This window comes from Rhincodon typus, chromosome 28 (genome assembly GCF_021869965.1).
Source record: "Rhincodon typus isolate 14 chromosome 28, sRhiTyp1.1, whole genome shotgun sequence".
Classification (NCBI taxonomy): Eukaryota; Metazoa; Chordata; class Chondrichthyes; order Orectolobiformes; family Rhincodontidae; genus Rhincodon; species Rhincodon typus.
In genome coordinates, this window is record NC_063359.1 from 8,092,071 (window position 1) to 8,102,811 (window position 10,741).

Consider the following 10,741-nt stretch of genomic DNA (forward strand, 5'->3'; position numbering starts at 1 on the left):
TTTTCTTGTCATGTTTTGAGCATAGAATAAATAGGAGGAAATCAGTGAGGAAATACTGGGATTTGAAAAGCCAGGGTAAATTCAGAGAAGATTAGTAAAACTAGAGTTTTTTTTGTACTGAGCATGGTTAAAATTCATGGAAAGCAACATGGTATTTAGAATGATACGGTTAAGTTCAGAAACAATTTGTAATTATAACATCAGGTCATTGACAAATCCTTTAGAGAAATCTAGGATTCTTCATCAATGCTAGGAACAGCTTTCGTTTAATGAATTAAAACAATAGTTTAAAAAAACACTAGCCTCCGAAGGGTTTTTTTTTGTTTCTGATCTCCCACTGTAACCTCAACTGAGATTGAACAGAATCCTTAGGAGAAGGATTGTCTTAATCCACCTGTATCATTTCTCTGAAGGCTTCATTAACTTTCCACTTGAGAAATCTTGCAGAAATTGTGGACACAGATATAGACCATTCCAGAAAAGTAGCAGTCACTATGGTGATAGCACTGTAGAAATCGTTAGAGATTACACAAAAAATAAATATTGCGATGTTGCTCTTAATGTATCATATCTTGGCAGTTGCCTGGAGTCATTCTTTGGTTAAACTCTATTTATAGAGTCTATCTGCGATAGAAATACAAAAAAACCCAGTTCATTCTTTAAAAATAAAATGAAGTTTTACGTAATATGTGCACAATGAGATTGTCAATTTATTTTGTTAACTTCTTTCAATCTGAATTACAACTAAAGCATCTGGACGATATTTAGGCTTGGATTGACAAGTGGTGAATAATATTTGTGCCATGCAAATGCCACTCAATGACCATCTCCAAGAAGAGGCAATCTAACCAACGCCCCTTGGCATTTAATATTGTTGCCATAACCCACTATCAATATCCTGGGTGTTACCATTGATCAGGAATTCAACTGGACACGCCATATAAACTCAATGGCTACAAGAGCAGGTTAGAGGCTGGAAATACCGTGATGAGTGACTCACCTCCAACTCCCCAAGTCCCATCCATCATCTACAAGGCACAAGTCAGGAGTGTAATGGAACGCTCCCCACTTGCCTGGATGGATGCAGCTCTAACAACATTCAAGAAGCTTGACACTATCTAGGACAGAGCAGCCCACTTGATTGGCACTACATCCACTCCCTCCACCACCAACGCTCTGTAGCAGCAATGTGTACTATCTACAAGATGAACTGAACATATTTGCCAAAGTTCCTTAGACAGCACCCTTTAAAAAGATCATTACATCCAACTGGAAGGACAAAAGCAACAGATATATGGGAACCTGCAAGTTTCCCTCCAAGCCCCTCACTATTCTGACATAGAAATATATCGATGTTTCTTCACTGTGACTGCATAAAAATCCTGGATTTCCCTCCCTAACAGTGTTGTGGGTCTACCTACAGCACATGGACTGCAGCAGTTCAAGAAGTAGCTCACCAACACCTACCTTCTCAAGGGGCAACTAGGGGTCAGCATTCAATGCTGGCCAGCCAGCAATGCCCATATCCTACAAGAGAATAAAAAAAATTGATGAGTAAGGCCATTATTAAAATGATTTTGTGTGTGAGCTCTGCTGTGAAGGAGAACAGAAATGTTCATCTTAGCCATCCGGTTTCAATAGGAATCAAATCCCAGTTAAATATTGTTGTTAATGGATCTGTAAGGGTTTGAAAGGTTTAATACTTGATGATTTCATGACAACTTAGCAGAGAGTAAAGTAAGATCTCATGGGAGGCAGATCTAAAGCTAGTTCCTCCAGTATGTCAGAATGTTCAGCCTATTATAACCTGCCAATACTTGCAGAGATACAATAAACAACATCATGTCTACACTACAAGACTCTTTTCATTAAATGAGAAGATGGCTATCCTTACATACTTGACAATTCTAGATAAGCCATTAAAACCTATACATTGAGAAAATACAGAACCAGCACACACGAATCATGTTGCTATATATGCAAACAGGCAATTTAGGAGCAGCCTTGATAAGCTTTAATATGATCATGACCGATCAGTGCGGAATCTAAATATTTAATGTAGCAGCACCGGTTTCGAGGAGGCAAGTATGCTGGAAACTCAGAGGACTTCAAGGAGAAGAGATACTGCCAGTTGCTGAGAATGGCAGACCCCAAGAAAAAGACCTTGTGGTAATACTCAACTCTGAAGAATACTTCAAAGAACAACAGGAAGAATTTCAGACCTGATAAGAGACAAAGCTGGATAAGCAGAAATCAGAAGCTTCGAGGCAGCATTACAGGCTGCATCATGAAGGAGTGCTCTGTGGGACCAATGTCAATTCTGAGGTCAGCTAACAAGCAAACAAACATCACAGAATGTGCGCATTAAAACTAATCCCTGGTATAGGAGAGAAACAAAGGTGCAGTAATTCAGCCTGAACAGACAAGACTTTAAAAAGAAAAAGTAGCGGCTTAGTTTGGGTGTCGCTGCTGTGGTCTGTGAATAACAAGAGGCACATTTGAAAAGAATGACAGAAATAACAGGGTCAGGACAAAACCATATAATCCATGTGGAAAAAAGCTGAAAGTATCAAGAATCCAGCCACTTACACCAGATATTCAATGGACAATTTAAAGGACGGTGGCGTAGAGGATGAATGGTTAGCAGTTAGCACTGCTGCCTCACAGCACCAGGGACCTGGGTTTGATTCCACCCTCGGGCAGCTGTCTGTGTGGAGTTTGCACATTCTCCCTGTGTCTGTGTGGGCTTCCTCCAGGTGCTCTGGTTTCCTCCCACAGTCCAAAGATGTTCAGGTTAGGTGGATTGGTCATGCTAAATTGCCCCATAGTGTCCAGGAATGTGAAGGGTAGGCGGGTTAACCATGGGTAATGTAGGGCTACAGTGATGCAGTGGGTCTTGGTGGGATGCCTTTCAGAGGATCAGTGTGGATTTGATGGACTGAATGGCCTGCTTCTACCCATTGGGGATTCTATGAAGTGTTTTTAATGTGGAAACATTTTATCCCTCAAAAGGCAGAAAACCTCCCTTACACTCTGATAGGCAGGAACACTAGCATTGTAGTCATAAAAAGAGCAGGAATCTGTCAATAAAACCCTGCAAAACAGCAGCAAAGCAAGAGAATACAATAATTTCTGTGTAATAAGGATCTTTCAAGAATATAAATAACTAATCATATTAAGCAGCCATGGCATCAAAAACAACATTGCAAGGAAAATTTAATTTATGAGTTGAATGCAATAGAATGCAATACTTGGGGAAAACTATTCTTGAGGTACAGAGTAGTCTCTAAACTAGATACTAAGTTAAAACTGTACATAATTTGGAGTATGGCATTATTGCTTGCCAACAGGTAAAGAAATAAACAGACCTATTCTAAGAGGTGCTAGAAGTTGTAGACAATTATTTCAACCTCAGAATTAATAAAATTTTAAAATGAATAAAAGAGGAAATGGAAAGAGATTGACTCTAGGTAATAGAACCAGTGCAGGCATGATGGGCTGAATAGCCGCCTCCTTACTGTAGTTCTGTGATTCTATGAAAATTCTTCAATGAGCAAGATTTAGAACCATAGAGCAACAGAAAAGGTACAGTACAGAATAAGGCCATTCAGCCCATCATGTCTGCTAGCTATATAAAATAGTTGCTCATTCTCATTTCACTTTTCAGCATCTGTTACATAGCCTTGTATAGAACATAGAACATAGAACAGTACAGCACAATACAGGCCCTCCGGCACATGATATTGTGCCAACCTATTATACTACTCAAAGATCAAACTACCCTGCATACCCTACATTTTACTATCATCCATACGCCTATCCAAGAGTTGCTTAAATGTCCCTAATGCATCTGACTCCACTACCACAGGTGAGAGATTACAGCACTTCAGTTGCAGATCCAAGTTCCTTTTAAATGATTTGTTGTTTTCCCCCGTCAACCACTAATCCAGGCACCCATCATCTCTGGGTGAAAACGTGCTTCCTCAATCCCCTCTAATTCTTCAACCAATCCCTTTAATTCTGTGCCCCCTGTTACTGATCTCTGTGCCAGGGTAAACCTGTCCACTTTATCTGACTGCCTATTTATTTAGCACATCTTTTGTACTCCATCCCTCAGCATCCTCTGTTCTAAGTAACCGAAGCCTATCCAACCCTGCCTCTCACCTCAAGCTCTGGCAACACACATGCAAATATCCTCTATCCTCTGTCTAGAACATCTATGTTCTTCCTGTAATGTTGTGACCAGAAGAGCACACCTCTGTACATTAGAGGCAGTATCATATATATTTCCAGTATTATATCCCTGATCCTGTATTTGTGACCTCACCCAATGAAGGAAAGTATCCCACATGCCTTCTTTACCACTGTACCTACTTGTCTTGCTACGAGCTACTGATGGGGATACAGGTATCCATCAGGGATTTAAATAGAACTGGCACGATCCTTGACAGAGATGCAAACAAATGGCAATCGTACCTCACTCGCACTTCCAATAAGGCCGTAAGAAGGAATCACAGAATGCTTACCCCATTATGTTGAGCTGTCCTTAGATTATCAATTGGGATAAACTGAATGGTGAACCTGGCAGTAGAGTAGAATCTTGGAACTCAGACCATCAAGAATGCAAGACAACTACCATCTACCCAACAGACTGCAACTTCTCAAAGTCTAAAGGAGTCAAGCTCAAGGAGTATAGAAAAATCTCTAACATCTCTAAGCTTTTAAAGTCAAAGTCTGCTAAGAGATGGAGCAATAGTAATTGTTATTATACATTAGTCATGCAATAGCCTGACAGTGTCATTATTATGGAATCCTAATTCACAGACAATGTCACAAACATCACCACCACCTTCCCTCTATATGCCTTGTTTCTCTGTCAGAACTGACCCTGCGGAGGTAGCATCCGGTGGTATACTGTCAGAAGGGAGTTGTGTTGGGAGTCCTCAACATTAATTCTCAACCTCGGGGAGTCTCATGGCATCAGGTTAAACATGGACAAGGAAATCTCTTGTTGATATTCACCCACCACACCCCTGAGCTGATACATCAGTGCACTACCATGTTGAATGTCACTGAGGATGGCAAGGGTAGAGAATGGACTGTAAGTGGGAAAGGACAGTGGTGGCTTGTAAATGCCTATCATTAAGGGAACTTAAGTAGCACCATTACTGACCAAGCTGGCCAAGTCCTAAAGTGCATAACTGCTAGAATGGGTTGGTGAAAGGTGGCGAAAGATTCAACAAAACCATGAAATCTACAAAATCCTGAGTTTACATTGAAGGTAATCTATATTGTGTTATGTAACATTGCCACTAAACTTTGATCAGATCTACCAACTTCAAATCGAACACCCATGAGGTACTGTGGGCCATCAGCAGCAGGAGAACAGCCACAAACTGTAACCTCTTGCTTGGATGAGTACAGTCCCAACAGCACTCAAGAATCTTGACACTATCCAGGTCAAAGCAGCGCACTTGACGGGCACTACATCTACCATTTTCATACTGATTTCCTCAAACACTAGTGTATAGTGGCCGCAGTGCATACCATTCAGAAGATGTACTGCAGGAGCTCACCAAGGCTCCTTCAACAAATTCTTTCAAAGCTGCAACCTTTACCACCTGGAAGGACAAAAGAAGGAAGTAGATGTTGGGAACACTACCACTCACAGCATAAAAGACCCAAGTACAATTCCACCCTTGGACAACTGTCTGTCTGGACTTTGCACATTCTCCTTGTGTCTTTGTGGGTTTTTTCTGGATGCTCCAATTTCCTCCTACATTCCAAAGATGTGTAGGTTAGGTGGATTGGCCATACTAAATTGCCCATAGTGGCTAGAGATGTGTAGGCTATGTGGATTAGCCATTGGAAATGTAGGGTTACAGGGATAGCATAGGAGAGTGGGTTTGGATGGGTTGGTCTTCACATGGTTGGTGTGAAATTGATGAACTGCATGGACTCATTCCAAGTGTAGGAATTCTATGATTCTATGATACTTTACATCTTCCACTCCAAGTCACATACCATCCTCATTTGTAACTGTGTCGCCATTCCTTTACTATCGCTGAATCAAAATCCTGAAACTTCCTTCCCTGACAGCACTCTGGGTGTCTCTGCACTCCAAGCACAGCAGCAGTTCAAGAAGACAGTTCACCATCAGCTTTTCCAGGGCATTTAGAAATGGGCAATAAAATCTGGCCCAATGAGCAACATTCATGTCCCATGAATGAGTGAAAAAGCAAACAAATGTATGATAGCAGCAGTAATAAAAGTTTATGGGGGGATATTTGTGGATTTCGGAGGGTCTGCAACAGTTTACACTTGACTGAATGTAATAAACACCACCCACTGTGATGATGTCATGAGGACCTGAGGTCAGTAAAATTGCTCCAATCTCATACGACCCTTGTCAGAAAATGTTTTCATCCCTCAGGCTTGGAATTGAATTTTGACTATCACAGCAGGGAAATTGGACCCACCTTAGTAGTAATTGTAATGATACATGCTGTTTCTGCTCTGGAGGTGTGGGGACAGGAGTTCACAAGTGTGGATGGAGTCAGGCCCACTGACCCTAGGGGGAGCAGTTGGTTAGCAGTCACAGAATTGAGCGAATGTCAGACTGGACTGGTTAAAAGTACTGCCATGGTACAATAGAACTTGGTTCCTAGTTGTGTTGAAAGATTTTACACAGATATGAACATTTGAACAAGAATCATGAATGGATCATTTAGACTACTCTGTCATTCAATAAGATCATGGCTAATTTGGTCATAATCTCAAATCAACACCCCGCTACTTCTGATAACCTTTCACTCCCTGTGCTTAACAAGAATCTATCTATTTAAGATAACAAGGTGTAGAGCTGGATGAATACAGCAGGCCAAGCAGCATCAGAAGAGCAGGAAAGCTGATGTTTTGGGCCTAGGCCCTTCTTCAGAAAATTCCTACTATCTCTGTCTATTTAAGGTCTTTTATTCCTCACCTCTCAGCCCCTCACCACCCCTGCCCATGGCTCCTCATATACCTCCCATGACAACTCAATGCCAGCTCATGCCCCTAGTCACCTTCCATACATTTCCTCATACATTTCCATGCTCCCCGCCATATCCATATCATGCTAACTCAATGCTGACTCATGCACCTAGTGGGCACTATATGTGCATAAGGTTTTAGTAAAGATCTGTAGGTTGGGTTGTGGGTGAGGTTGTTGACATGCTCGCCAAGCTGGCTTGTTCTCGTTCAGACGTTTCATCACCATGCTCGGTAACATCATCAGTGGGGCCTCCAATGAAGTAATGTTGTAATACTCCGCTTGGAATTTATACTGTCCGGTCTGTTATGGTGAGTTCCGATTGTGTTCAGTATGGGTTTGTATATGTATACGACGAAGTTTCCCTAATATCAGTACACTCGGACAATGAAGGCCATCAGTTTAACTGGGACAATATAACCATAGCAGCCCAAGCCAAACATAGACACGCACGGGAATTCCTAGAGGCATGGTTCTCCACCCATAATGCAATTAACAAACATATAGAATTGGACCCTATATACAAACCCATACAGAACAAAACCAGAAATGACACTACTCACGATAACGGACCGGACAGTATAAATTCCAAGTGGAGTAGAATAACATTGCTTCATCAGAAGCTCCACTGATGATGTTACCTAGCATAGTGACAGAACGTCTGAACAAAAACAAGCCAGCTCGGCGAGCAAATCAACAACCTCACCATGCAATAATGTGCTGAGAGACGAGAAACATCACCCAAGTCTCATTTTTCATTCTTGGCTGTGAGCTCAGAGAAATAATAACAATAATTCAGTCAAGTGTTCTATTTGATCAATTCAAAGAATTGTTAACTTTGCTTGATTGACATCTTTATACGGCTGTAATAAATTACACTTTTGGAGATTTTTTTTGTCAATGTTCCAGTGTCTATTTTGATGAGATTAGGGGATGTGAAGTATATGAAGCTTCTATTAGTGATACATCAATGATTTTATTGACATTTTCATCGGCTTGCAGGAGCAGCAATATTTTTTTTAAATAAAGCTTAGTTCATGGATTATTTTTTCACTGTTTCACTAGCTTCACACTCGCTCTTGTTACTATGTGACTCATTATGTACAATGTATAAATCAGGCAAAGTACACTGAAGGGTTGTGGAATGATATTGAATTGACATAGACATTCTGGGGAACTTTTAAATTAGAATTAGAATTAAGCTTTATTATCACACGTACTCAAATGAATAGAGTGAAACATTTATGAGTTCCACTGACAGTGCCATTTTAGGGACAAAGGTGCCCCACCCACTGTGATCTCCAGTATTTTTTGTTTTCAGTACCTTGTTACAGCTTCTTCAGTTACAAGATCTTATAAGACAATAGAGAAATAAAAAATAATCCAATATTGCAGAAATAAAAGTTCAGAACAATGGTCTTCCAACCCAAACCATGCTGTCACTTAGCCTCCATTGGGCATGTTGGTGGCATAAACTGAAATTGCACTGGCACGGTGGGGATTTCGCAGACATGGAAGGGTCATGTGAACATGGATAAAAACCTCTGAATTCATTTTTCAAAAGATTCCCAAATCCAAACTGGCTTAATATTCCTCTGAGGGGCTGTGATAGAAAAGATGGCCGTACTGTAGAGGAGGTCACCAAGGAGATGCCTGATCTGCAATGGAGCCAACCAGGCAAACAAACCACATCTCTGTTTAACATCAGGGAAAATTGGGGTGATACAGATGCTGGAAGGTTGGAAAACCTGGAATTGGTCCTGTAAAGTATTTTTAAATGGCTTCAGAGTCATACTGATTCCACAAATATCTGAGCAAAGTCTGCAATTTCCTGTTTGTTATGAATTGGAAAAACATTTTGTTGTGGATCAAACTCACTAAATGTTGAGGAGGCTGGAAACAAGTGCAGGATGAGGTCTGTATGTCAGTAATGGCAGGGGCAGCGTTGCAATGTGATCGGGTCTGAAGTCAGTCACCTACTATGGATCCAATGAATTAACTTCAAAATCTTTTCTACCAGTCCAATGTGAACAAGCAATCATACCCGAAATGTTGACTGCTCCTTTCCTCCAGATGTTGCCTGGCTTGCTGTGCTCTTCCAGCCTCCTGTTTGTCTCACTAAAAGTTGAACTGAAATTCCTGAGATTGTTCATGTTGGGCCATTGAAAAGATTTTGAAGTTAATTCATTGGATCCATAGTAGGTGACTGACCTCAGGCCTGACCACATTGAACTCCGTCTTTCATGGTTTTTCTCAACATTAGACTGATGGTAGACTAGTTTATAGATTACTAGAAAATATCCTAACTACTGTAGAACTAGAATAGATAGAACATGTCTCATGTCCTTATTCAAACCCCCACCACGTTGTTATCACATAGTCTGCTATTACACGCAACCCATTGTTAGCCACTAACAGTCCCCATTAGTAGCTATTCATTCTCCTAGGCTGATCATTTTTCACTCTTTTGTCTATCCAACTGTTCTCTCTCTCTGGGCTTTATCTCCATGTATCATTTACTCTTAAGACCTTCCCTCCTGCCCCATCTTCTGCATTAAAAAAATGACTTTTTCCTAGCTACCATCAGTTCTGAGGAAGGGTCACTGGACCCGAAACATTAACACTGCTTTCTCTCCACAGATTCAGCCAGACCTGCTGAGCTTTTCCAGCAATTTGTGTTTTTGTTTCTGATTTTCAGCATCTGCAGTATTTAGGCTTTTAGATAGAGCATGCACCTGCTTAAAGTCTAATGAGCTATTACCAATGTAGAATTTGAAAAATCCTGTTGATTACGCAGCATACCATATGCAATGTCTATTGTTATTTGAAAGGCAGCCTATTACTTCACTGAGCTCGTTTCCAGTCAGTTAAATGCAGAAACATGCAATGATGCAATGTCGATCTTTATTTGATAGGTAGCCTGTTACTTTACAATTTTCAGTCAGTTCGATGCAGAAAGATGGAGCGATCTGATGGAAACCAGTCTTATAACATTGTGGATTGTGGATGATCTGTCCATGTTTTAAATAATCAAGAACAAAAGAAATGTTAAATTTTAGAATCAGAATTTTAGAATTAGATTTTATTGTCACATGTACACAAGCACAGGGATTCAAGACTGCAGTGAAAAGTGTACAATACTGCAATTCCAGGCACCTTCTTCGGTACAAAGGTTCCAAGGAACAAAATCTTCATAGCAAGGTAGAAAAATAAGGAAATAAATTTAAAAATTCAACATTAAAATCCTTCTTAGCGTAAAGTAGAAAAATAAAGAATAAAGTTAAATGTTCAGTGTTGCAGACCTTCTTAAGTGCTTAGCCATGTTGGGCCTGCAGTCATCACAAGGGTTCAATCTTCTCTGTGTTGGCCTGGCTCTCCCCTGTGCTCACCACTGCAGCAGGTGCCTGGACACATGGGGCTGTCCTGCTTTTGCCATTGCTGCTGATGCCGGGGCCTCTATAGCTCCTGTGCTGGGCTCAATCCCTCCCCAGCACTGGGCTCGATCTCCCCCACACTGGGCTCAATCTCCCCCCGCATTGGGCTCAATCCCCCCCCCCCCCGCCTTGGGCTCACCCCCCCCCCGCACTGGGCTCGATCTCCCCCACACTGGGCTCAATCTCCCCCCGCATTGGGCTCAATCTCCCCCTGCACTGGGCTTGATCTCCCCTTGCACTGGGCTCAATCCCCCCCCGCAATGGGCTCGATCTCCCC